General features: G+C 44.1%; 1 protein-coding gene across 2 annotated transcripts in view; it reads right to left on the reverse strand.

Annotated features, from left to right (window-relative positions):
• The window catches only part of RFNG (RFNG O-fucosylpeptide 3-beta-N-acetylglucosaminyltransferase), a 282,630-nt gene extending 271,537 nt beyond the window's left edge, over positions 1 to 11,093 (reverse strand). Inside the window, exon 1 of one of the 2 annotated variants that reach the window (XM_069655318.1) lies at positions 10,846 to 11,093. The gene's annotated coding sequence lies outside the window, so the exon portion shown is untranslated. The remainder of the gene's footprint in view (positions 1 to 10,845) is intronic. The other variant, XM_069655319.1, reaches the window with a different exon arrangement.
• Positions 11,094 to 25,866: the final 14,773 nt, after the last annotated feature.

Genomic DNA, 25,866 nt, shown 5'->3' on the forward strand with positions numbered 1-25,866 from the left:
TAAAAAAAAAAAATCTAATATCCTCAGTATGTCGTCAGCCCGTGGGGAGCCAAGGAATGGTCCTACATGGAAAGTTGGAAATTAGACTCTTGAAGTGGTTACAAACAGAAGTAGAACTAGGCACTCCTCTAGTCCAAGGAGTGCTCACACAAGGCTCTCCTATGGAGATGCAAAAGTTTATCAATGTTATTAGTAATTTGGTTTTCTTCAATCGTTGTATATTCCACGGTCCACAAAAAAGTCACGATCTCTTCTGTGTCGTGTTTATCAAATATTTATTTTGCTTGGAGGCCAACTAAATCCAATCAAGCCAGTGCCACTGTATGCGTTGTGCCTATGCATTTCGGAGCCAGTCCGTCATCAGGGCTGGGGCACCGTTTATGTTAATCATCACAGATCACATTTACAGTTATGTTTTCCAAAATTGGTGGTATACCAAATGTGTGAACGTACAAATCGAAAATCAGCATCAATAAGAACATTTTTCTTTCAAAATGTGTTTGTAGAACCATTGTAGGTACCAAGAGTGGAGGAATTAGTTCTATAATGTTCCATCAGCACAACATCGTTGTAAATACCACAAGCAGGTCATGACGCAATCCACAAAGTAAACAGATTATCATTATCAAGCCGTACCATGTTATTGGTAATGTTATCAACCAGTTCAGATGACACAAAAAAAAGATGATGAAATAAACATCATCCCATATGGTTACAATCTGCACATTGAATCGTTTCTTCATAGTCTAGGACATAGTTACCTGCTTGTTATGAATAAAGGGCCTGGATTTGTAATGGCAGCCTGAAAGAAAATAGATAGCACTATGATGGTTCATGTATCTAACTGTGCACTTAGTGGAGCTTACTTCCATTATCGAGTGGATGCTAAATCAAAAGCCTACCATGTGAGGTCTCTTATTGTTGTGAGGTTGGCTGTAAATAATAAAGCCCGTCAGTATTCCATAAGACTTGCTACACCGTCATTTAAACGGATACAAAACTACGCTTACCTTATCTGTTTCCATCTCAGGGCTGCACGGCTGCCACTCCTAGAAGTGGTTGGCACAATGGTTTACCTGGGGGTAACCATTAATAAAAACATAGATGAGAGAGAGAGCCCATTACCTTGCCCTTCGTATAAAGACGAAACATCTGGCAGCCCAGAGTACCACTATACATTGCAAATATTGTACATCCCTCCCTCTCACCCTGGTTATCATTCCACGTCAAAAAGTGGTGCCCATAATAACTTATGGATCCGGAGGGATGTTAGACAGGTCTTGATAAGTCTGGCCTTTATTGGAGGGTTTGTTTTGGCGCAAGATCCTCAAACTGCCTGGCTTCTTGGCGATGTCCACTATCTGACATGGAACTTAAAACTGCAGTCCTTGGAGTCGATAGCTCTTTGGAAATCTACTGTACTGTTTAGGAAATGCAGGTTGGATGAACCAGTGACCCCATTTGAAATATTTAGGCTGATTGAAAGATCACCAGATAAGGCTCTTTCGCGTGGTGGGAGAAGATAGAGGCAATCCCAGGAGAGATGGAAGTGGTAATGGAGGAGGTTATTGCAAAAATAAAAAGAAATAAAAAAAATAAATAAAATAAAAACCCTGAACAAAAAAACAAAAAACAAACTCCAGGAAATGGACTGGGTTGAAACTATACAGAAAATAAATTTAGATCAACCTCCTGAAATTTCCAATCTCTGCACTACAGGGATCTGCTACTTAAATACAGACTGAATATCTTGGCAACAGGAGAGGTCGAGTTGGCTAGAAAGAAGATCTCAAAAGAAGTCTCACAATGCAGGTACTGTGGGTCGCTAGGGGGGGGGTGAAGGGTTGAGACTCTGCACCATCTTGTTAACTCCTGTACAGCCCTTGGAGAGTTACGAACGAACAACATATCCATCCTCTGACAATGATGGACAGACAGTGGTGGGAGTGGATATATATATATATATATATATATATATATATATATGGAGAGGGAGAGAGCGGACACTAGGTTCAGTGGTGCTGAAATTTGTAGGAGTCTTGATGAAACCTGTTAAAGGTGCCTGATGTCGGACTTCTTGGGCTGACTCTAGAAGTGATCAGATTGGATACACTGATGGCATGTGTATAATTTCTTTGAAATTAGTATGAAGTTAAGGTTGTGTTTTTGTTTTAAAATGGAGAGATTCAGGTGAGGAAGGCCTGCAATTTTTTTTTTTTTGATGTGGAACGAACCAAAACATTTTTTAAAATGCAGATGGTTATGACTATCTATCAAGTAACTGACCTTTGTACTGCCCCTAATGCAAACTTGTGCTTAAGTGATAGGCAGGAGAAGAATAAGCATGTTATATTTACAAGATTTTAATGCGTAAGAAACGGCCTGGCACACCGCTTATCTGGAGGCAATAAGGTAGAGCTGTGCATCATCTGCGTATTGGTGGATGGGGAGTGGAGCCAGAGGGTTCAGAGCGGTTCCTCGTGAAGATTGAAGATCACAGGGAAATGATGGACATTTCCAGGAGTCCTCAGGTGAGAGGTAGAGGTGGTGATCTGGAGGAAGTCATCTGTATGAAATGGTAGTGATTAGCAAGGTAGGATTTATGCCAACTAAGGACAATCTCGCCGATCCCCATTCAGCAATGCAGGCAGTCAGCAAATTTGTGGTGGTCTACTGTGTTGAATGCTGCCGAGAGGTCGAGGATAACCAGGAAGCATGGATTGCCACGTGAGGATGTTAAGAGCATGGATTACCTTCCTGGTAGACATTTCTGCTTTATGAACTCAGATTGGCAGGACTGAAGAAGGTTGTTGGTGATGTGTTGGAGGAGTTGTATGACAACTGATTTCTGAAGTCCCTTACAAAGAACGGAAGATGGGTGGCTAGGCCGATAGTTGCTGAGGTTGTCAGGGTCCAGTGTTGGTTTCTTGAGCAGCGCAAGGATTCGTCCAGCCTTGAAGATTGAGGGGAAAAATGCCTTGCGTTATGGAGCGGTTTATGATTATCAGGTAAGGTAGTCCTTCAGTCGGCAGGGTCACGAGTATGGGGAGTTGGGGGGTCGTCCACCTACGATGTGGCCAGTGAGGTCTTCCATAGTGAGTGTATTCAAAGTTGTCCAGGTATTAACGATTTTGTGAGATCGGGTGTGTAGTGCACTCTTGGTTGTGGCATTGGTGCCTATGTGTTGGCAAATCTTGTTAATTGAAAAGAAAAATAATTGGATAGAGTTTTCGACTGAGGTGGGTCAGGCAAAGGGTTGATGCAGTGCTCGATGGCTTTGACAAGAGCTCTGCCTTCATTGTTGGCCTTGGCTATGTTGTTGTGGTAGTAGCTGGCCTTGGCAATGGTGATTAGTCATCTGCCTGTTGCATGGAATTCCTTCCTCCAGAGTGAGGTTTGATGCGCTGCATGATTTTCGGCAAGTCTTTTCTTGTTTCCTGATGGTTCCTTTTCTGAAGGGGAGTTCTTGTGTGCACCAGAGTGTAGGGATGTAACGGTATTACGGTATACCGTTAAAGATACCGTGAACCACTTAATTGAACAATAATAACTGTCACATTGTTCATACCGGTATACCGTTCATACCGCTAAGTGTGCTTTTCAATCTGATTTGGAAAGGCTGCAGTAAGCAAGTACTGCTCAGTCTTGGTCTTGCACTGTTGGATGTGCCGTCTGCCAAGTAGTTTCAGTTGGAGCAGTTTTTAATGCCATTCCATAAACCACACGTGCCTGACACAAAATCAATATGTTAGCAATAGGAAGAATAAATACAGTGCCAAGAAGGGAAAGGGTTTACTTTGGGTTGGCGGCTTTGGGGTTTATATATTTATAATGGATAATGTTAAACATATGACAATGGGGGATTTCCCTGGTTCCATCATTGAATTTACATATGCAAAATGTACTCATCTCTGTGGGAATTCCCTTCTGCCATACAAAAGGGTAACATGTCCGTGATTACTGAACACCTTTTGGCCCGCAAGTAAACTAAAGGCTGTAACGTAAAGAGAGAGTGCGTGTGCGTGTCTATGCGCACAAGCGTATACTACCATCAGACTCCATTGATCTGTGGCATGCAGGTTATCAAGATGGCCACATGTTCATCTTCACCAGTAGCCAGTGGGGGAGCTAAAAGCCTAAATGACCACTTAAGAAATGCTATTAAGTATGCTTTGCCAGTCGCAGCAGGGCTCTTTCCCCCCCAGCCCCCCTCCTCCTCTCCACACGTGTGTGTGTGTGTTGTTTGGTGGAAGCAAGGGGTGGCATTTCAGTGGAAAGTATGTTGAAAAGCCCAATTCTGGCCCTGGGTGCCTGGTTTTCTTTGTGATGATAAATCTGACAATTTAGTTCACTCCACCTGCTATACCACGATAACCATGATATACCGTTATTTGGCAAGAAGGTTATTGTACCGTCATAAAACTAATACCGTGACACCCCTACCAGAGTGAGAACGATTTAAGCTTCAGTGTGCATTGTTTCAGTGGGGCATGGTAGTTGATGCCGGTTGTGAGGGTGTGTGGAGTTCCTGGTTCATCAGACGTAGATCAGCCCATGTGAGGTGGAGGTTGACTAGGTCTTCCTAGAGACCCTCCACTGTGAAGCTCTTGAAAAATCTGAAGGCTTCCTTGCTGGATTTCCGATGTGTGTGTTTGACTGGGGTGCTGTGACCAATGTTAAAGAGGATTGTGTGAAGAATCCTACGGATTCCTCACTGAAACCTGCCTAGAGTTCCCACCCAGGTAGACAGGGGACAGCAGTCGCTTCCCGACCTCAACCCTAGGAGTAGTGTACTGCGGGAGGAGACAGGGCCTAGGGTGGCGAGAAGATTCCATGAGATGAGATAGTATTTTGCCCTCTGACAGGAAGCCTCTTCCCAATGTACCTAAAGAGGTAATGGCTTATTGTCATTTTCAGGTCTCTAAACCTCATTAGATCTAGGGCTATGAACCATACGGTTATCAAATCTAAGCAAACTTTACTAAAGGCAAGATCTTTTGGGGTATCCCAAACTAAACATCTTCCTCAATCCCAAGGGTGGGTACAGTGTAAATAAGGGCTTCAATAAGCCGTCTTCCTCTGGAGCAGCTAATTCTCACAGCCACTCTCTCAAGAACATTTAGGAAATTAAATCTGCCCTTGCAAGTAATTCAAATATTGAAATAACTGACTTTACTGAAAGAAACTACGAGTTCCAGAATCCTAGGAGGAACTGAGAGGAGGAAGAGTGCCGATGAGGCATGCAGCTGTCAACGTCAGGCAGTTAAGCCAGAGAGCCATTGCAGTAGTCAGGCAATTGAGGCCAACAGCCCACGCAAGAAAATTATCATTAAACCTGGGAGGCATACAAGGCCCCCTCAGGTGCAGGCTAATTGAAGGAGTGGAAGGAGCTGGAACGTGAGCCGAGGTGCAACCTGTAGAAGTAATAGCAGAAAGGCACGAGGCTGGCAAATCATGGAGAAGAGGGAAAACAAGAGGGATGCCGGAAAGTGGAACCAGCAGATTCATCTGGGAGTTCTGAGAGAGAGAGAGTCCTGTTCTCCCAAAATCTGAAGTGCAGAGGCTGCACAGCAGAAGATGTGCAGGAGAAAGTTTTTCCCATGTGAACCTCAATGCCGTGATCGCAGAGCTGTGAACATGCAGGAGACGAAGGATAGAAGCAAGTGGCAAACCGAGGGTCTCGGGAGAAAAGGGAACTCCCAACACCAGTGACCCGGTCAGAAACAACCTGTTCAGAAGGGTGTGGGTCCCCAGCGAGCCAGAAGCAGTAGAAGTTGAAGTGGAAGTCAGGAAAGCAGTACAACCCTCAAAGCAGGTGTCTAAGAAGCCGGTGAGTGAAGCACAGCGTTAGAACACATTGCGCGAGCCTTGCCGGTAACAGTATCCAGCTACTTGTTAACTTGCGAGTGGCTTTATGCGGGTAAAAGTTGTTTGTTGCAACCAAAGTATTGTTACGAATGGAAATGTAGCACTTGCGTATACCGTGAAAGTATACTACTACTACTACTACTACTCACGCGAGAAGCCAAAGTTACTGAAATCCATGGTCTCAGCTGTTGCGATTCCTTACCAAGGAGAGGGATCACTGTTCAAACCATTCCCGAATACCGATCCTTGTCAAGTTACAAAGTGCGAAAACTCAAAAAAAATAAAGAGGTTGCGTATGCCGAATTGTGATTCTTAAGAGGTCAGAACGTTACCCTTTATACAGGAATACTATTCTATATTCATCTTTAAACCTTGAAAATCTAAAAAGAGAGATCATGTGTGCCTAATTGCGTTTTCAACTGAATCTTGTACTGTATCTAGAATTTACATACTTCTCATTTCTACAAAGTCAATACTTTATACTGTTGAAGAGAAGAACATGCCTTACCCAAGCCGAGAGGCTTCCCCCTGTTTATAGTGTCACCAGCCTTTCTAAGAGTTAAAGAGCCATCCAGCTGCACTGTGAAGTTATTAACTCTGAAATGGCCAAAGATACAAGTGAGGAAGTATTACCTGAAGCTGAGAGAGTGGTACAAAGGCTTTTTGGGAATTACTTGGATTGGGATGAGTGCGGGGTGACCAATTGCTTGTAAAGAATATTTTGAAGTAGACACAACCTGTGGACACCAGAGAGAAGTACGTCTTATGGGCAGAACCGGGTTGTTAATATGGCAGACAGGAGAGGCAAAGAGGCTGCCCCCATTGAAGTGAGCTGTCGAAAGGAAGAGTCCCTTGCTTACCTGAAGAAGTTGATGTGCATCTTGCAAGAGCCTCTAACCTTTTAAAGTTCTGAAGCTGTGATGATAGTTTAAAGTACTGAAACCGTGGAGGTATATTTAGTTGTCAGTGGCTGCAACAATACAGTGGTCTGAACAATTAAAGTACTGTGGGACAGAGGTGACTGTTCTCATAGTAACATCAGAATAAGTACGTTTGTTGAAGTGAAAGCAGCAGCACTAAATAAATCATCCTGACAAATATACCAACATAAATGTTTAGGCTGCATGCAACTGTAAGAGTCCTAACTGTTGATGAAGAACAGTGCATTATTGAAAGTGGGGATATTAACTCTTCTCTGCAGCCTTTCTCCTGACAAGACGTTATTTTAGCAGGTATGGTTGCCAGCAGCTTCTTTGCACTTTCAGGATCCAAATATATATATTATTTTTCTAGTTCCAGGAAACCCTAGGTTTAGCATGTCTATACAGCACTGCTTTCACACCACTTTACAAAAAGAACTCCTTGGTGGCGAGCCTCTGCTTTTCGGTCGCCGGCTCTAAATCAGGGAAGATATGAATCAGGTGTTCCTGGTACTCCAAAGACGTTTTTGTCGATGCAGCCTTCAAAGTCCAGACCCTGTCATGGGCATTGCATTTCCCAATGCTTCCCAATGCCGCCATCAGAGGGTCCTGTGACGGAAGCTATTACTGACTCTGTTGTCTGTTCCGCGGTGAGAACAAATCTGCCTCCTCAGTCCTGGCTTTCCTGTTGGATTTGCCCATTGCCATATTACCCTCCTTCACCTTGTGGCCGCCCAAAATGTGGGGACCAGGATGCTGCCTAACAGTCTCAGTCTTAACAAGTCCATTCGAACAGGCACCCCCCCAACCCCCACACAGACTGGGCTAAATGTGCCCCTAGAAAACTGACCACCTGCGGCACTACCACATCTTATGTACCTGGTCAGGACCCTCCTGTCCACGGTGAAAAACAGCCACCTCCAATCTTCCCTTCAAGGGACCAGATCAATCAGGCAGCAATCAGGCTTCTAAAAAGTAGAAGGCAGCTGTCACGTTTCTCTGCTTCCACTCCTCTCCGGCCGACTTGTATAAATGGAAAGGAGGCACTGTTCGAGCAAAGTATGCAACACTCTTCTCTGGCCCATCGCTGCACGGACAAAGCGGCCTACCAATTTCTGCATACCCACGGGTCCCAGCGTCTCACGAGACACACTCCTCCTTCCAGCAGGCTTTCTGTTCGGCCCTGAAGTGAATGCGGTTCGGGGGGGGGGCACAATAGCAGCAGAACATGTGGGCCACTGCTGCACCCCAGCGAGTATGCCCGGCAACCCAGGCAACGATTCCACAGGGAAGTCACGGCTTCCAGCACCTCCAGCATACACCTCCAACAGACTCCCTCCCACAGACCAGCCCAGGCAAAGCAGGCCCACACCAAATGTGCCTCACAGAGCACCACAAACACCAGCTGCTTTCTCAGCCCTTGGAGGCCAGCCTGCCCCGAGATTCACCACATCTGTTCCCGGGGGCTAATAACAGTAGAAATATGTTTGTTGAAGTGGAAGCAGCACCTGAAGAGGTGTCAGTCAGTGACTCGACAAACAGGAATATAAATTATTTGCTGTGAAATACTATTTTGGGCACTCACCTGTCCATGAGGATGTGTACCCATGATTCCTTTACTGCCAAACGCAGATAGAGGACTTTAGTGCACTATAATAAAAATAGGCATGCATCAGAAGGCATAACTTATTAGATGTGGTCTACGACAGGGCGAGGGTGCCTATATTTACAATAGGGAGAGCAGTCGCTGCCCAGCACCATGTGCACGTGAGGGATTGCACTACAGACAATGACCACAAAACAGTGTCCTTACCCTGGCCCTTCCATGGAGCCAAGTTGTTTGGAGAAAAGTTTGAGGAAAAAGCAAACTGGGTCCATTAATAGGACAAGCATGCAGGATAAGACATATCCGTACTGAAAAAACCTAGAGCTGGACAGTCCTCAAAGTCCAGGAATCTGAGCTCTGCTGTAAGAGGAATGTTGCTGTTTAGGGAATTCGCGGGAAACCTCTACCAACTATCAGAACAATGGAGCAGCTCAACATCAAAAAATAAATATGTTTTGGATATCAGTCTTGGTCCTGCCCTGGGGCAGTTCAGCACCAAAATGCTAGGCAATTCTCCTCTGAACAAGAGTACCAACAGCAACCCCACACACGTGTTTCGGTCTGGTTGGACCTCATCAGTAGGGTGGAGCTGTGCCTCTCTAAGAATAGTGAGTAAGGGGTCCACGTCTGGATTCCCCTAGTAACTTAGGGTGAGGCCCATTTCTCCTCTGTGAAAGATAGTCTGCTAAAGAATCTGGGTAAGGTTCTCGTAACCGGGAGTAATGTCCGGCAGAGGGACCTCCCAGGAACCACCCTGGGTTTTTTTGCAGCTCAATATCAGGCGGCTGGGTTCTGGACATTGTGAAGGAAGGTTACAAAATTGAGTTTGCAGATAGACCAAAAGAGGGCATGCATGGCATTGGCACCAGTGCCCAATGACTGAGCCAAGAGACAGGATTTACAGCAAGATTTTAAAAAGGACCTTACAAGACACGGTGCAAGGATACTACTATTCTTAAATTAGCATCCTTTCATTCATCATTATAACAGATTATGTTCATCCTAATCGTGTCCTCAATATTATTCTGAGATGTGTCCATATTACTATCCTGTCTTAATTGCCGTAAAATAGACTCAAAACTGTTTTTCTTGGATACATTAAAGTACAACAATGAGAATGCTAATCCGAGAACGGATTTTTTGAAAGAGAAGAATGAAATAAGATTGAGACCATTCAATTAAAGGGCATTACCCAAGCCAATGAGAGATACCAAATAAAGCACTGTGGGATCAATGTTTTTATCAGATGTATACATATGTCAGTGTGCATTCGAATGAATATCTTCCTATCAATTTTGCTATAGCATAGCCTTTTCCAGCTTTCTTTTTATCATTTTTAGGGGCAATTAGTTGTTCGGATTTCCCAAAAAACAATTCAGAATTTAAAAACCGAGCAGATGTGGTTTTTGTAGACGTATGCAACAATATTCTTTAAGAAACTGATTCACTAGAGGTAAGAGTTTTAGGACAATACACCACTGCACCGAAACAGTCTCTGTACAGGCAATGTTAACTGAGGTATTATAGGTTATGATCTACCCCATAAAATTGAAAGTTCCTGGTGGTGGAGGCGGACAGTGCCAATGCGAATACTGCAACGAGAAAGAGTAGGCTTAGAAGCAATTAAGATTGCCGGCAAGTAATCCAGTCATCTACAAGTGAATCCGTGGAAACAATCAATGAACTTTTCGGCAGCATAATGCAGCGCAAAACTGGCCCTTTTTTTAAAATGCCAGTTAACATGTTACATAGAAGTCAGTTAATGCTAATATTCAAGCACTGAGCCACAGCAAGCATTCACACCTTCCAGACATCATCACCAAATAAGAAAAAACAATGGATTGCTTTATCCACTAACGAAAGCACAGGATTCAACCAGACACTCAAGTCTAAACACAAAATGACTGCAGGCTGAAACACAAACCTAATAAAATGTGTCTCGATTGGATGAAAATAGGAAACAAACATGAAACTGGGACCTTCAACGAGGAATAAACACAGGGGCAACAGTACAGCTTCTGCAACAACGCACTGCCAAACCCGCAGATATGTTGGTTGCTCAATCTGATGAAAATAAAACGTTCACCTCTTTTCTAACTGTCATCACCACCAACACACCCTAGCCGCAGCGCTTTTCTAAACTTCGCTGCTGAGCCCCCACTTGGAAAAATGTACTGTTGCTGCTCGCCCTCCCCCACCAAAGCTTATATTTTCTTTTATACACAGTTGACGTCTTCGCATTTGAAAGAGCTTCCGCTCCACCCTCTGTGCTCCTGCAGTTTTAATTATATTGCCCAAGGGGAAAAAGTACCTAAAGATAGAAGCAAGGGAGAAGAATTCACCACCCAAGAACCACAGTGCTCAAAACACTTCATAGCCCAGATGTCAATACGTCACAAAATACGCTAAACGGCGTCTTACAATAAGAAGAATCGGTACAATCAGACCCACCTGATGAAAACTGGGAAAACAACGCCGACCCTTCGACGCCAAGTGCGAGAGATGAACACTGGCAGCGGTAAAGTACGGAGAGATCCGCCAGCATCTCTGTTAACTCAAGGCGAGCACAGTATTTCTAAAACGACGAGACGACTAGCTACTGACCGTCACAGGATAAACATCTGTAGTGAGTGACTTGACTGAACTGAAGTGATTACTAGTTCTCTTTAGAGGAATGCACCTAGCAACGTACTTAGTCTTCCACGTTCCAGTCCTTACAATGTATACACAGCAGTGTCTCGTGATCGCTGCGTCCCATGCAGGCTACGTCTTGCGCTAATCCGTGAAGCGAGCGGGAAGGCGTAAGCCACGTGATTTACTGACACCGTTCCCTAGGCCTTCCTTGCATGTCGAGAACATTCAGCCAGTTCCTTACGATCTTACCAGGTAAGTTTACGGAGACCCAAGTTCGATTTGCCAAGTGCCCTTTTGGGAATTGTGGCTGTGGTCCCCGCACGGCAGGCCTAATGCCCGACGCTCTTGTGTGTCACACCATATTGGAACTTATGGTTGTGGTGCCTGCCAAGTGCCAACGCACTTTTGTGTGTAGCCCTTTAGCATACATTTATCCATCCTGATTTGGGCGTTCTCCCGCCCAGTGCTGGAAATGGAAAGAAATGACTGGGGTAACACCGTCCTCCTTGAAGGGGTATGGCCTGGCGAGGAGGGAGCGGGGAAGAGGGCTGTGTCCCCAGTCCATGTCACATATGCAACACAGTATCTCTCTGTTATGTTTAGGGAAACCACCAGAAACCTTGTAGTGTGCCGCAAAGAAGTCGTTTATTTAAGTATTACAGCACGACCCCCGGGAGGGACTCGACAACCGTCCACAGCAGCCTGTCTTCTCTGCTTTCTCTCCCTTGGAACCTGGAACCTCTGGAAGTTGAGGATCCACGTTCCAGACACACAGGCAAACGATGACATGGGAACATTCTGATTATACAGTGAACGTGGACAACATGTCTCAGTATCATAAAACAATACAAATTACTTTTCATTTAACATATCTTATACATATCCTAACACCTCCTTCCTTTCCTTGAACTAACAATTTAAAACTATGCCTGAAGTTGGCCTGAAATACATTCACAGGACATGACGTGAACTAAAGTAGAATTTTGAAAAGTAACTTGTCATGACTGTTTTCTCTAGATGATACCTATAGAGAAACAGTATACTAATAGCAGTATACATAACCTTCTTCCGCAGATCCATCACTCCCTTCCATTGACAAACTTAACAATTGCTACTCTCTCCTTGTTCCAGATACCTCCTCCTCTGACCAATACTGAGGAGCCTAAATCTTTCACCACTTGTTTAGGTTCAGAATACAAAGATGTTCCTTTGCGAACCTTAGTAGGCAATTTGATCTTGATCCAATCACCCTCATTTATCTTAAATTCCCTACAGCAATTTCTCTGATCATATTGTTCTTTAGATTTAACTCCCGATTCAAACATTCTACTTCTCACTGTTTCCAAATCCACACCAACCATCTTGGATTTTCCCATCCACCCTGGGCATAAATGTGAATTCGGTTTCCTACCTCTCAAAATCTCAAAGGGGGTTAATCCCGTTACACTATGAGGTGTTATTCTATACTGGAATGTCCTTTCCATCGCTGTCCTAAACCAATCTCCACCAGTTGCTACAGCAATTCTAATGGCTTCCATCAAAGTCCTATTGAAGCGTTCTACGCAACCATTACTTTGGGGGTGATAGAGAGAAGTATTTACCTGTTCAATCCCATTCCTCTCCAAAAATTCTCTAAATTCCTTAGACACTAGTTGAGAGCCGTTATCAGACAAGCATTTCCTGGGAAAACCCTCTCTCCAAAATAGTTGCTCTAAAAATTTCATAACACTACTGCTGGAAATATCTCTAAGTAGACATATCTCAGGCCATTTGGATAATAAATCTATGACCACCAGCAAATAGCTATCTCTGGTCCCTCCAATGTTGAATGGCCCCAAAAGATCCAATGCAATCTCATCCCATGGTACACGTGGACTTTCCCTAATAACCATGGGTACTTTTTGTACACACAAACCCTTGTTTCCCTCAACACACTCTGGACATTCCTTAACTTGCTCTTCAATATCTTTATCAATACCAGGCCACCAGAATTCGGATCTTATTAAACCTTTAGTTCTGGCTAGACCTAAATGCCCATCATGGGCCAATTCAATTACCTGTTTCCTCATACCCTGAGGAACAATCATCTGATGCCCTCTATGTAGATATTTGTCATGGATCCATAAATCCCCTTTCACTCTGGCAAATCCACCCATGTCACCTTTGTAGTCCATTATTTTGTTCTCTTTAACCAATGTTAGTGTTTTCTGATAAATTAAATCTTCACTACTAGCTCTGTCCCAATCATCCTTCTTCAAGGAATCATGTACCTGGAAAATCTCAATGGTTTCTTCCTGGTCTGATTGGTCCATACTGATATGACCTTCTCTATGAACAGACCTTGATAAGGCATCCGCCACTACATTGACTTCACCACTAATGTGAATCATGGTAAATTGCAGACCTTGAAGAGCTGTGACCCACTTCATAATACGTCTCGATACTCCTTCCAGCCCACCTTTGGTAAAAATACCAACCAATGGTTTATGATCAGTACAGATCGCAAATTCCCTCCCCCACAGGAACCTTTTGAACTTTTCAACTCCCCAGATGCAAGCAAGAGCTTCTTTCTCAACCACATAGTATCTACTTTCAGGATCTTTAAGTGACCTTGAGGCAAATGCTACAGTGTGCAGACCCTCTGAATCTTCTTGCATAAGAACCGCACCTATGCCATAATCACTAGCATCTACAAAAAGTAATGTGCGTTTCCCTTCTTCAAATGTCTTTAGAATAGGAGCATTGATTATGGACTTTTTTATCATTTCAAACTCCTTCTTACAGTCGTCACTCCACTTAAACATCACACCTTTGCGAGTGAGCCTTCTCATATGTCTTGACATGTCTGACAAACCCTTAATGAATTTGCCATAGAATTCAACTAGCCCCAAAAACGACAACACATCTGCTTTTGATTTGGGATCTTCCATCTTCCTTATGGCTTCAATAGCCTCCTCTTTGGGTTTGACTCCCTCAGCAGTGATCTCATGACCTAAATAAACAACTTTACTTGCTCTAAATGTACACTTTTCTGATGCTATCGTGAGACCAGCTTCTCCTAATATATCTAACACCCTTTTTAATCGTCTATCATGCTCCACCTCATCACTGCCACACACAAGAACATCGTCTTGGTAGTACATCACCCCTTTTTCTCCACCAAGTAACCTGTACATGATGCTCTGAAATACACTCGCAGCAGACACTAAGCCAAACGGCATGCGTACACATCTAAATAGACCGCTGGGAGTGATAAATGCTGTAAGATCTCTAGAATCAGGATGCAACTCAATCTGGTGATAAGCAGATTTGAGATCTAAAATTGAAAATATTTTGGATCCAGAGACGCCTACAAACAAGTCATCTATTCTGGGTAATGGAAATCTATCTGCCACCACCATACTATTGAGATGTCTTAAGTCAATGCATATCCTCAAAGATCCAGAGGGTTTCCTGACTACTACGATGGGACTCACCCATTCCGAGGAATCAATTCTCTCAATAACTCCCTCATTCTCCATTCTCTTTAATTCATTTTCTACACCCTCCTTGAGTGCCAGAGGAATAGTGCGCAACTTCGCGATCTTAGGAACTGCCCCTTTTTTTAATCGTATTTTATGAACAAACCCTTTCAAACATCCAAGCTTATGTTCCTCTTCATTCAATTTCTCACCACTTACTGTTAAAACCTGTTCAGGATGACTTGCTTCAAGTCTAATTTTTAGCTCAGCTTGATCACTCCACGACAGTAACTCTCCCCCTTTGCTGGCAACATAAATAGTGGTAGTGGCTTTCCTATCCTTAAACTGCAGATCAGCGTCAAAACATCCTATAATTTCTATGGGCATATCACCATATGCATTCGCCTTGATTTTATTTTCCCATAAGGTACAGCAATTGAATCTCTCTTTCCACACCTGCACCCCTATTAATGTATAATCCGCCCCACTATCCATAAGCATCGATATTTGTATCCCATTAACCAATACTATGGCGTAAGGCTTTTTCTTCTTCACTTTCCCATCAATGGCATTCACCATAAACACCACTTCTCTACCACTTTCGATACAATCATCATCCTCATTATTCACACTAACGTCAAAAACTTGACCTGAATTGGAATTAAAGTTTTTACAACATTTGGCAATGTGGCCCCTCATGCCACAATTATTGCATATAATGTGCACTGCGAAACAATCCTTGTCAGATGCCACATGTGAGAAACTCCCACACCGGAAGCATCTCCTTGTCGTGGAGTCTCTGTTTGTTATAGCTTCTCTAAAGCCTCTGGAGGAATTAGACTCTCTGGTAAAATTTCTGTTGTCTTTAGCTGACCATTGACGATTCCAACCTTTCCCAACTGGTGGTTTACTCTCTTGTCAATCCTCGCCTCTTTTCCCAAACTGCATCTGTCGCTTTGGGAGTCCTGAACTCATCCTCTGAGCAACCTTTGATACTTTCTGAACTGCACCCTCACTTTCCTCCAACTTGGGTTTCTCATTGTTTGAATGATTGTCTGCTTGGAGTAACTTTATACATTTATCGGTGTGTTCCACCATCTTTGCAATCTCTATAGCTCTATCCAAAGTGGGGTCTTTCTCCTTCCATAGCTCTTTTCTAATGTTATCATTGTTGCATTTGATCATTAATTGATCACGTATATGTTCTTCCTGACAGTGATTGAATCTACATTTCACCGCCAATCCCCTCAGAGCCGTAATAAAATCTTCTATACTCTCTCCATTCTTCTGGCCCCTGGTGGCAAATTTGTACCTCTCGAGAATAATGTTTTCCTCTACTTTATAATGTTTGTCCAATTTGGCTAATGCCTTCTCATATGGGCCTGCATCTGGCATATCTATGGGTTCTGGTAATTTTCTCAGAACTTCCTGACCTGCTGTCCCAAGACAATGAAACAACAAAGCTTCTTTACGCTCATTAGAATAGTTGGGACCAAAAACTGCTAACGCATACTTGTGGAAGCCTTCTTTCCAGTCTACCCATCGTACTCTGGGTTCCCCAGGTAGTGGTAGGAAAAACACTGGAGCCGGTACATTTGCCATGACCCTGCGTGATGTCAGTGGCTGCAGTCACTAAGTTGTGGTACGATTGATTTAATCGACATACATCCCTCAAACACACCTGTATATTAAATGTATATCATTTGCAAACTCACCAGAGATGTTAGAGTATGTGAAATCGTCTGCCGTTTGGCCGTTTTGCGAGGCTCGCAAAGTCCGTTAGAGCGTGCAAGATCGCCCGACGTCCGGCTGGTTACCAACCACTGCTAGCCGGCTCACAATGCGGCGATGAACATTCCGCTGTGCCGAAGTAATCTTGATTTGCATACATCAAATATGGCCAACACGCCGTGTGTGCACTCTCCTATTGCTGCGTGTTGACGTGTCAAACACGGCGCTCGTCACGCCGTAAGGTCCGCTTTTCAATCGCTGGCTTAGGGCTGGTAGAAGTAATTCCGCTGAAGTCGCGTCACTGGGTCCTGCCTCGGAACGTCAGCAGTGCGCGTAGAATCGAGCAAAAGCGCCGCGTTGGGATACACGCGCAGGTGTTCCAGCTTCAAACATAAACACTGCGCGCGCTGGCCACTTTTCCACCGCTCCGCAGAAAATGTTAAATGAATGTGAACATTGCCGGTACCTGTATTCAAAACAGTTCTCCTCAAGTGGCTCTCGAGAAAATGTCAATGCGTGGCCGCTCACAGTTAATTTATGATCCGTAGCCTTGCTCGCTAGGATCGTGCCGGGGGTCGTCTGAAAAATCCATTATCCTCGTTGCCAGCTGTTATGTTTAGGGAAACCACCAGAAACCTTGTAGTGTGCCGCAAAGAAGTCGTTTATTTAAGTATTACAGCACGACCCCCGGGAGGGACTCGACAACCGTCCACAGCAGCCTGTCTTCTCTGCTTTCTCTCCCTTGGAACTTGGAACCTCTGGAAGTTGAGGATCCACGTTCCAGACACACAGGCAAATGATGACATGGGAACATTCTGATTATACAGTGAACGTGGACAACATGTCTCAATATCATAAAACAATACAAATTACTTTTCATTTAACATATCTTATACATATCCTAACACTCTCCCAGGCCTAGAACCTAAACCTGGAAATTTGCATAAAAGCAAAAAGCATTATTGATACTTGCCTCATAGTGATTTAGTAAGAAACCCTTTTGTGCGAATAATGGAAGTTGGACTTTGCGGTTTTGATTGGTCACAATATTCAACCTGAAAAAAGAAAGTCTGTAAATCACACACATATATATCAGTTTGAACAACAGCAACAAGTATGTGAGGGATTGGCTTGTTTCTGTATTGCTCTCTCATCCCAAGTCTTCTGGGTTGCTGTTCATGCAATGACTCGGCTTCAGAACAGATCTTACTGGGAGTGTCTTCTGCAAGGGCAAGGACTGGGAACAGATCTGTTCTGGACGAGTTATAGCAAAGCTTAGTGTATGAGTGTCCTGTGCTAGTCCCTGGATCTGGGGACAGGGCATCGTTCTGGCAAGACACATTTTGCAACAGCTCTGCTCCGTCTCATTCTAGCCCATTTGCAGAGCTGCTCCCGCCTAAAATAATTCTAATACAAATGCATCCTGATTTCTCCGACAAAATCTCCTTCCCAGGTGCTTTAGATTTTTGGCATATATACCATTTAGGCCTCCGGTGTAGGGACTGCAATGGCCTCCTTGATATCTTTTGTGTTTTCACTATTACATTTGAAATAAATAATCCTAGGGTCACCAATGTTTCCATGTGCAAAGTTACCTGAAAGCAAATAATGCCATTTAGATTTAGGAATGAAATTACATTTTTATCATTAAGATTTTTTACAAGGCAGCTATTTTTCATGAAGCAGGAAACACCTCTCTTGTTGCTAAGCTTATCATTATCAGCTGCACAGGAGGCAGATCTTTCTATATGGTCTTATTATTTTAGCGTCCTGTTGCTTCTAGTTCCTCATTAGGGGTTTCCTCATATCTGCAGTCTTTGTGAGAGGCAAGGAAAGCACATAACCTGAAGACAAATGTACCTGTGTTCCTCCCTGTGTTTTCGGAAAGAAAGATGAGCAGCAACCTGAGCAGGGTAATCTAACACCTTAGCGCACACATGTGCAAATGAAAATCCCAGGGGGAGGATTGAGTGCCACTCATGCAATGGCCTATTGCAGATCACCCATGAAGACTGACCGAATACCGGTGCACCAGTTTAAATAAACAGACACAGCCTTGCTTCTTTTGATAAGCTTGAACAGATTTTGTTCATATATATATATGAATTTGTTAAAACCACTCCTCGACATACACAAATGATATTACACCACTGCTAGTAAATGACAGACATAAATACTTGGAGGCCATCCCTCCATTACATTCACCATTAAATGATTACACTTTGAAGATTAAAATAGTTAACGTCATCAATTGCATCACACGGACGTAGGTACGTTCACCTTTGATAAATAAATAAACAATTGGCCGGCATCATTGGTTTCCCATGGGGCATAAATATATTCACCATCGGAAAATAAATAAGTAATTGACATCAGGTGTGTCACGGGGCGTGAATACATTAACCTTTGGTAAATAAATAAGCAATTGGCATAAGTGTGTCACATGGGCATAAATACATTCACCTTTGGTAAATAAATAAGTGGTCGACATCAACTGTGTCCCACGGGGCATAAATACATTCCCCTTTGGTAAATAAGTAATTGGCATCAAGTGCGTCACACGGGCGTAACTACCTTCACCCTTGGTAAATAAATAAGTAATTGGCATAAGTGTGTCACACAGGGTGTAAATACTTTCACCTTTGTTAAATACGTAATTGCTTGCCATCAACTGTGTCACAGTACGTAAATACATTCACCTTTGCTAAATAAATAATAGTTTGGCATCACCTGTGTCACAGGGCGTAAATACATTCACCGTCAGTAAATAAATAATGGTTTGGCATCACCTGTGTCACAGGGCGTAAATACATTCACCTTTGGTAAATAAATAATTGCTTGGTATCAACTGTGTTATACAGGGAGTAAAGACATTCACCTTCAGTAAATAAATAATTGGTTGGCATCAACTGTGTCACAGGGTGTAAATACATTCATCTTTGGTAAGTAAATAATGTTTTGGCAACACCTGTGTCACAGGATGTAAATACATTCACCTTTGGTAAATAAATAATGTTTTGGCATCACCCTTGTCACAGGGCGTAAATACATCCATCTTTGGTCATCATCTGTGTCACACAGGGTGTAAATACATTAACCTAGAGCATATACTTGCCCCTCTGCCTGATAAACCCTTGGGCATACTCAATCGCTGCCTGAAGCCAGGCGAGCCCGGGATTGCTCATAAGCAGAATCTCCACTTTCCCAGAGAGACGCCTATGGGCTAGGATCCGAAATGGGTGCAACACTGTCCCCCGGGCTGATAACCGTAGCTAGCTAACTATAAACATAAGTGAACGACGGTTGTCCCACACATTGACTGCGCCACACTTGATTGATTGGTTTATCAAACGATTTGTATTGAAGAATAGATTACACAATTGAAACACGAGTGAGTAGCCGAAACACGTGTTAACCCAAGGGCACCATATCATTTCTTTCAATTGTGTGATCTATTCTGCAATACAAATCATTTCATAAACCAATCAATCAAGTGTGGCGCAGTCAATGTGTGGGACAACCATCATTCACTTATCTTAACCAAGGATGTAGGGGTTTTGGTTCCTCCACAAACCTCCCACACTGACGCGACACGTCCCTACGGATTTGTTATACAGGTCGCAAGCATGAGAAGTTGCACCCTGAAGTAACCCCACAGAATCGAACACATCTAACTATAAACATAACCGCCATGGCCAAACCAGGCCTCTGGAAAATGAAAAAGAACGCCTCCTCAGCAGGGTGAGTAGCCCTCTCTGGATACCTGCGTTACTTCACACCGGGCCCCCTGATTGACACCCACTGCTTGTCGGCGATGCAGTACCTCAACCCCTCAATGACGTGAAGCTAACTTGAATGCTACGGCCTCTCCATGTTCACTGTGACAGGTCGGGCGAATAACGGCCTTAAGGCCTGTCTGTAAATCCACTTGTTTGTCATGTATATGCAAATGCGGTAGACATTGCCCCTTTTTTTCACTCTTTCCCACTCCTACCTGGCCGCTAACACACAGCGCAGTGGGAACGGCTATGCTCTGTCCCTCACACACTGTGCTGGGGCTTGACACAGCAATCGTCAACTTGCTCCTTCAGCTCCCCCATCCAGCACACTCACTCAAACCTGACTAGGAGAGAGGTAAACTGCCAGCGGGGAAAAGGACGGCCTCAGGGGACATCGCGGACACGACAGAGGGCCTGACTGCCCTCCGTGGAGACACCGTAGCTCCCTCTCCCACGGCCCTCTCTCGGCCCTCCCTCAGCTCTCCCTCAGCTCTCCCTCGGTTCTTCCTCGGTGCTCCCCTGGTTCTCCCTTGTTCAATCACCTCAGGGCTTTATGGTCCCCGGGGACCTTCCTCCGTTGTCTCCCGGCAGGGGAGCTCTCGCCAACTCTGAGGTGGAATCACCTCACGCCTACACTTGCCCCCCCCTGCTCTTTGGAGCATACCAAGTGTCCCTCAGGCGAACCTCGTCGAACTGGTGCCGCGAAGGAAAGGAAAACAGCCACCCACCAAAATGAACGGGAGACACTCAGCAAAACCCACATGTAAATGCGGGTTTACACACACCAAATTGGCACCCCCATAATATGATGCTCAGAACTAGGTGCCCTGTCCCCAAATATACTTTAGCACTGGACTAGTGCTGGCAGCCCAACATGTAACTAACAAACCTTATGTTTAAACACGTGTTTACATTTACTTCCGCACTGTACTAATGCTGGCATCCCAACGTGTAACTGACAAACCTTATGTTTAAACACAGGTTTACACAAAGACAAGGGTATATTACCTGACAATGGATTAGCAACTGGAAGAACCCAAACCAAGAACTTTGTAAGAGACTTTTTCTTTTGCCCACGAATTGTTGAAGAAATATCCTGTTATTTTTGTTGTGTAAATAGTAAATAAATCTTTGCCACGTTAATAATCCCATCATTGTGTTGGCCTGTTTGTGCTACCCACTCACACTGTCCATGACACCCCCAGAAGACAGAGTTTCTTGGAGGACCCTGGCCCCAGTTTATTGCCAGACTAAAAAACAACATCCCACCAAGTACACCAGTGTAACCTAACCGAATGCATCACTGAAGCACGGGCGTGGTAGTGATGCCTGGAAGTCAGCTCCACCAACTCCAGAGTGCCCCGCCATCCATTGTTACGCCTGTGGTGAACTGAGATATTTGGCTCATGTGTGTCCTGCCATGCCAGCACCTGAACCAATTAACATGATCTATTGAGTCCCAGAAAACATGGGCGAGGCAGATGACAACTGGTAGTTGGAGCCAGAAGATAAACCTCTGAAACGACTGAAGAAGCAGGATTCATTGCACAAGGACAATGATTCTGTTTCCAGTAACCTTGATAGCCAGCCAGTATGAGCGATGCTGGATGTAGGAAGCCAGTAGAAGACAGTCTTGTCGAACCTAGTACTCACCAAGCAGGTCATCTCCACCTGATACAAGTTACCTATTTCCATGTTGACAGCGACGTGTACCCAAATGCCTGTCTGAAGTACAGTGTGGGGTAAGAACAATGTGAAGCAGAGATGACATTACTTCCCTGTCTATCAGAGGAGTTGCTCCTGGGTGCACACTTGTCACAGTTAGACTGATGGTTTAAGATGGCCCAAGTGGAGGCGTTAACTGGTCTATTACAGGAACTGATTGGCTCGGTGAATCACCAAGTGTGGCCCTGAGATTTATTCCCAGACAACAATGATAGAACCACCTTCAAAGCCTCCCCTTCCCTAAAGGTTAAAATACAAATTACTCAGCGGGAAGGGGGTTATATATGATGAAATCCCCAGCCTAATTCTAGAAACCATAAATGGGGTGTTAGGTTCCCCCTGTGCAGTCAAATGCAGAAAGGTGTCTGGGTATGCAAGGCATGTTTGAGGCGCAGGAGAGGTTCAGGGGTTAGAGTCAGTTGTTAGGGGATTTGTAAGGGGATTTGCTAAACATTATTTTCTCCTTAACATTAGCTATGTAGGAGGTTGAAGCAGTCCCTTTCCAAGATGATGGGGATGACTGTCAGTGTTGATTGGCTGAGCTTTATCAGTAAGGTAGTTTTGGAATCTTGTAAAATATTCTAAACTGCCTTTCATTCAAGCCTTGACAAGAGAAGGACACAGCTAACAGTGTTCCTGAGAAAACCATAGAAAATGTTATGACCCCCCACTGGCGATGGTACCGGTGGAAGAAGGTGCCTTGTTGTTTCCTTTTGCATGTACCAGGATTTTTCTCTCAGTCTGACGTCAGTGCACAACATTCCTTGCAGCCGGAGCTGTCAAAGGAGAACAGGAACCGTTACCTGGTGCGCTGCTACTCTGGCGCTCTAGTAAGTATTCTTGTGTGGTCCTTGTTTGTAGAGACTTTGATTCCTCTCTCTCGTTGAATTCTTGTCTGTAATTCTTGCGCTCCTTTGAACATACCTGTTGCTACCTGCTTCTACGAACTCCTGCTTTACTGTGCGACGTTACCGGAGCCTTTTTTCACCGGTGCCTGGGTCCTGTGAAGTTTGCTTCCTCTCCATGGAATTCCACAGAACCCGCCATAGTGTATTTTCCCCCCAGAGGGTTTCTCTACAGTTGCCTGCATCTCTGCTGTGTTTTACATACACAGAGGGTGAGGGACCTTTGGGACTCCATCCTTATCTTCTGCTGTGGTCCTACACTGATCAAGTTAGCTTAAGGATAACAGTGAGCGACACCCGTACACTATGGACCAGTTACAGCAGTTGGTTGCTGCAGTACAGAATATGACATTAGAGGTGCAAGCACTCAAGAATGAGAATGTGGCACTCTGCCAGCAGGTTGTATGTGCACCAGCTCCAGTAGACATTTCACCGGGTCCCTTGCCAGGAGGGAAGTATGATGGGAATCCCCGTAAACTGAAGAGAATTCCTGGATGCCTGCAAGGTTCAATTTGTGTTTAAATCATAGTACTTCCCTGCGGACCAAGACAAAGTGGGATATATGATATCCAATCTGTCGGGCAGCGCATTGGCTTGGGCAAACACTCTTGCTAGAACTAACAACCCCATCTTGAACTCACATCAGGGGTTTATAAACAGCATCAGGGCTATGTTTGCCCATCAGGAGATTGTGGTATCTGTCCAAGAACAAATATTTGACATTAAACAAGGTCCAACAGATGTGTTGTCATACATGTGAGGAATCTGAGGGCGTCCTCACTTCTTTCCCCCAACATATCCTGCTCCCAGGGGGCCAGAGAAAGGCTGTTGCTATCGGATCTCGGATCCTGATCCTGGGGGTGGATATGCAAGGAAGGATGACATGGGTGGAGGATACTTGGAGAATGAGGGTGAGGCACCCTTGAGTGAGACACATTATCCCCCATTTACCATTTCTGCTGAATCTAACATCCCCAGGCCTTTATCTTTTGCATAACGTATCTCCCAGTAAACACCACTTTGGTACTGGGGTGAGGGAGAGATACACCAGAAACATACATTACACACCTAAGCCCCCTTTGGTACTGAGATGAGGGAGAGACACACTATAAACAAATATTACATACACAAACACAACATTGGTACTGGGACGTGGAAGAGGCAACAAAGACTGACAAAAGACTGCAGAACTCACTCTGCGCAAACTAGTTGTCAAGAGCCTGTTCCAGCTGGTAGGATATTTACAAAGCCAGTGATGGAACTGTAAAGGAGACATGAAGGAGAGGGTCTTCTATGCGAGATGCTGAGCCAGCGCAGCAGGAAGTCAGAGAGAAAGAAGGCCGACGCGAGAGAGCTCTGCAGAGGGAAGCAATAAGGTGCATTGTCGAGAAGTAAGCTGTCCGTGGAGCCGCGGGAGGACCGGCAGGACAGAGAATGCTTCCAAGAGGCACGGCAAGCGTTACAGCCCCACACCACTCATCGGACATGTCAAGCAACACCGGTGAGTCTTCCCAGGAGCGCTGGGAGTACCGGGCCATACAGACATGGGTTTCATGTGGATATTTACAATATATGGCAAGCGGCTTAATTTAAGAGACTGTAATTACATGAAATCCCTCATTAAGCACATTTGCAGCAAATATTGAATACAAGTAAAAAGCAAGTAATGAACTGTGATAAAGCCAGATAAAAGATTACTACTAATAAAGTGAATGTTTGGAATGAGCATTGCTCAGAGTATTGGAGGAAGCTGAGATGGAAAAGCAATGTTAATGAGCAAAGTGAGCAAATCAACCAGAAGTGAATGTTTAGAATAAGCATTGCTAAAAGTATTGGAAACCAAATCATCAGAGGTTTTGGTCAAAGAAGCTGAAACAGTGTATAAGTTACCTAGCAGGAGAGTGTACTGGGAAGCTTATGGTGGCTTTTGCAAAAAGGACTTTAAACTGAGTTTACTAGCAGGAGAGTGTACTGGGAAGCTTGTGTTGGTTATTGCAAGTGGGCGCTAACAAAACAGTGAATGGTGATGAAAGAAGAAACAACAATGCTTCATGGGCAAATAAAAGGAATAAGTCAAGCCTTATTATGAAGCTGGAACTGTGGCAAAAAAACTATACAGCAAGAAAGGTGTATCGGTTGTGTGAACTTTAATGAGTAGTCCATGTGGTCCAAGAACTGCGCCTACACCAAATACACCCTCCTAAAAGCAAGCCACTTGGTTATTGAATAAAGAAAAATCATGTGTATATGAAACCAAGTAACTGGACATATAAACTGTGTGAGGTTGGCATCACAGAAGGAGACACAGACAACAAATTCAACGTATACCACAAAATGTTTTATTAAAGAAAAGTCAGAATGGATTAAGGCCTAATTTGCCCTATAATAAGGTGGGATTTCCCCACGTAAAGAAACTACGGAAAGTCTGTGTCAGAACGTCCAACTAAAAGATCTGGGCCCAAAACATATGCTAACCCTCAAAACTAAAACAAAGCAATGTGTAGGGATGTCAATCATAAACTTCTTCTTCTTAATTATCGGAAGCGTGGGCGGACCCACGCAGGCGCTTCCCCATCCTATAGGATGATGTGCACCGTACCCACTAATTATTATTTGGCTCCATTTAAGCTCACAACTCCTCCCACCTCCCCGTCTGCCTCACAAAATCCAACATCACACTATTCCTCCTCCTGCCTCTCTCCCCATCACCTCCCAGTATAATCCTCTCACTCAGCTCAGCCAATCATAAACTAAACAGTGTTCTAAACAGAAGGTTCTGAGCTATTTCCAGCTCCAGCTTATTCTTCTGCTTCTTGTTCCCAAATGTCAATAAGTTCGTTAAAATGTTGACTTTACCTTTTAGTGGACCTGAAATCAAAAAGTCCAATCTTTTTATACAGTTCAGGATGCCCTCCCCCAAGTTCAACATAGTTCCATGTCTCAGGATTGCCTTTGCCAAGTTCAATGTTAAAGAATGATACAAAAATAAGTATCTTGAGGCTCGGTTCTTTAGAAGACGTTTTAACAATTCTTTACAGTTCAGAGTTCTCCTCACCAAACCTTATATGCACCAATGATAGCTTTCCTCTTCAACACAACAGCAAACGTCCTTGTTGGCAGATATGGTTCTCTGATCTTTTCGCAGTTATTAGACCACACGTTCCACCCATCACAGGTCAATGAACCAGGCACATTGCATTCACTTTTAGCAGGTTTCAATTCAACGGGTAATAGTTC

This window comes from Ambystoma mexicanum, chromosome 3q, assembly GCF_040938575.1.
Source record: "Ambystoma mexicanum isolate Mex_15411 chromosome 3q, UKY_AmexF1_1, whole genome shotgun sequence".
Classification (NCBI taxonomy): Eukaryota; Metazoa; Chordata; class Amphibia; order Caudata; family Ambystomatidae; genus Ambystoma; species Ambystoma mexicanum.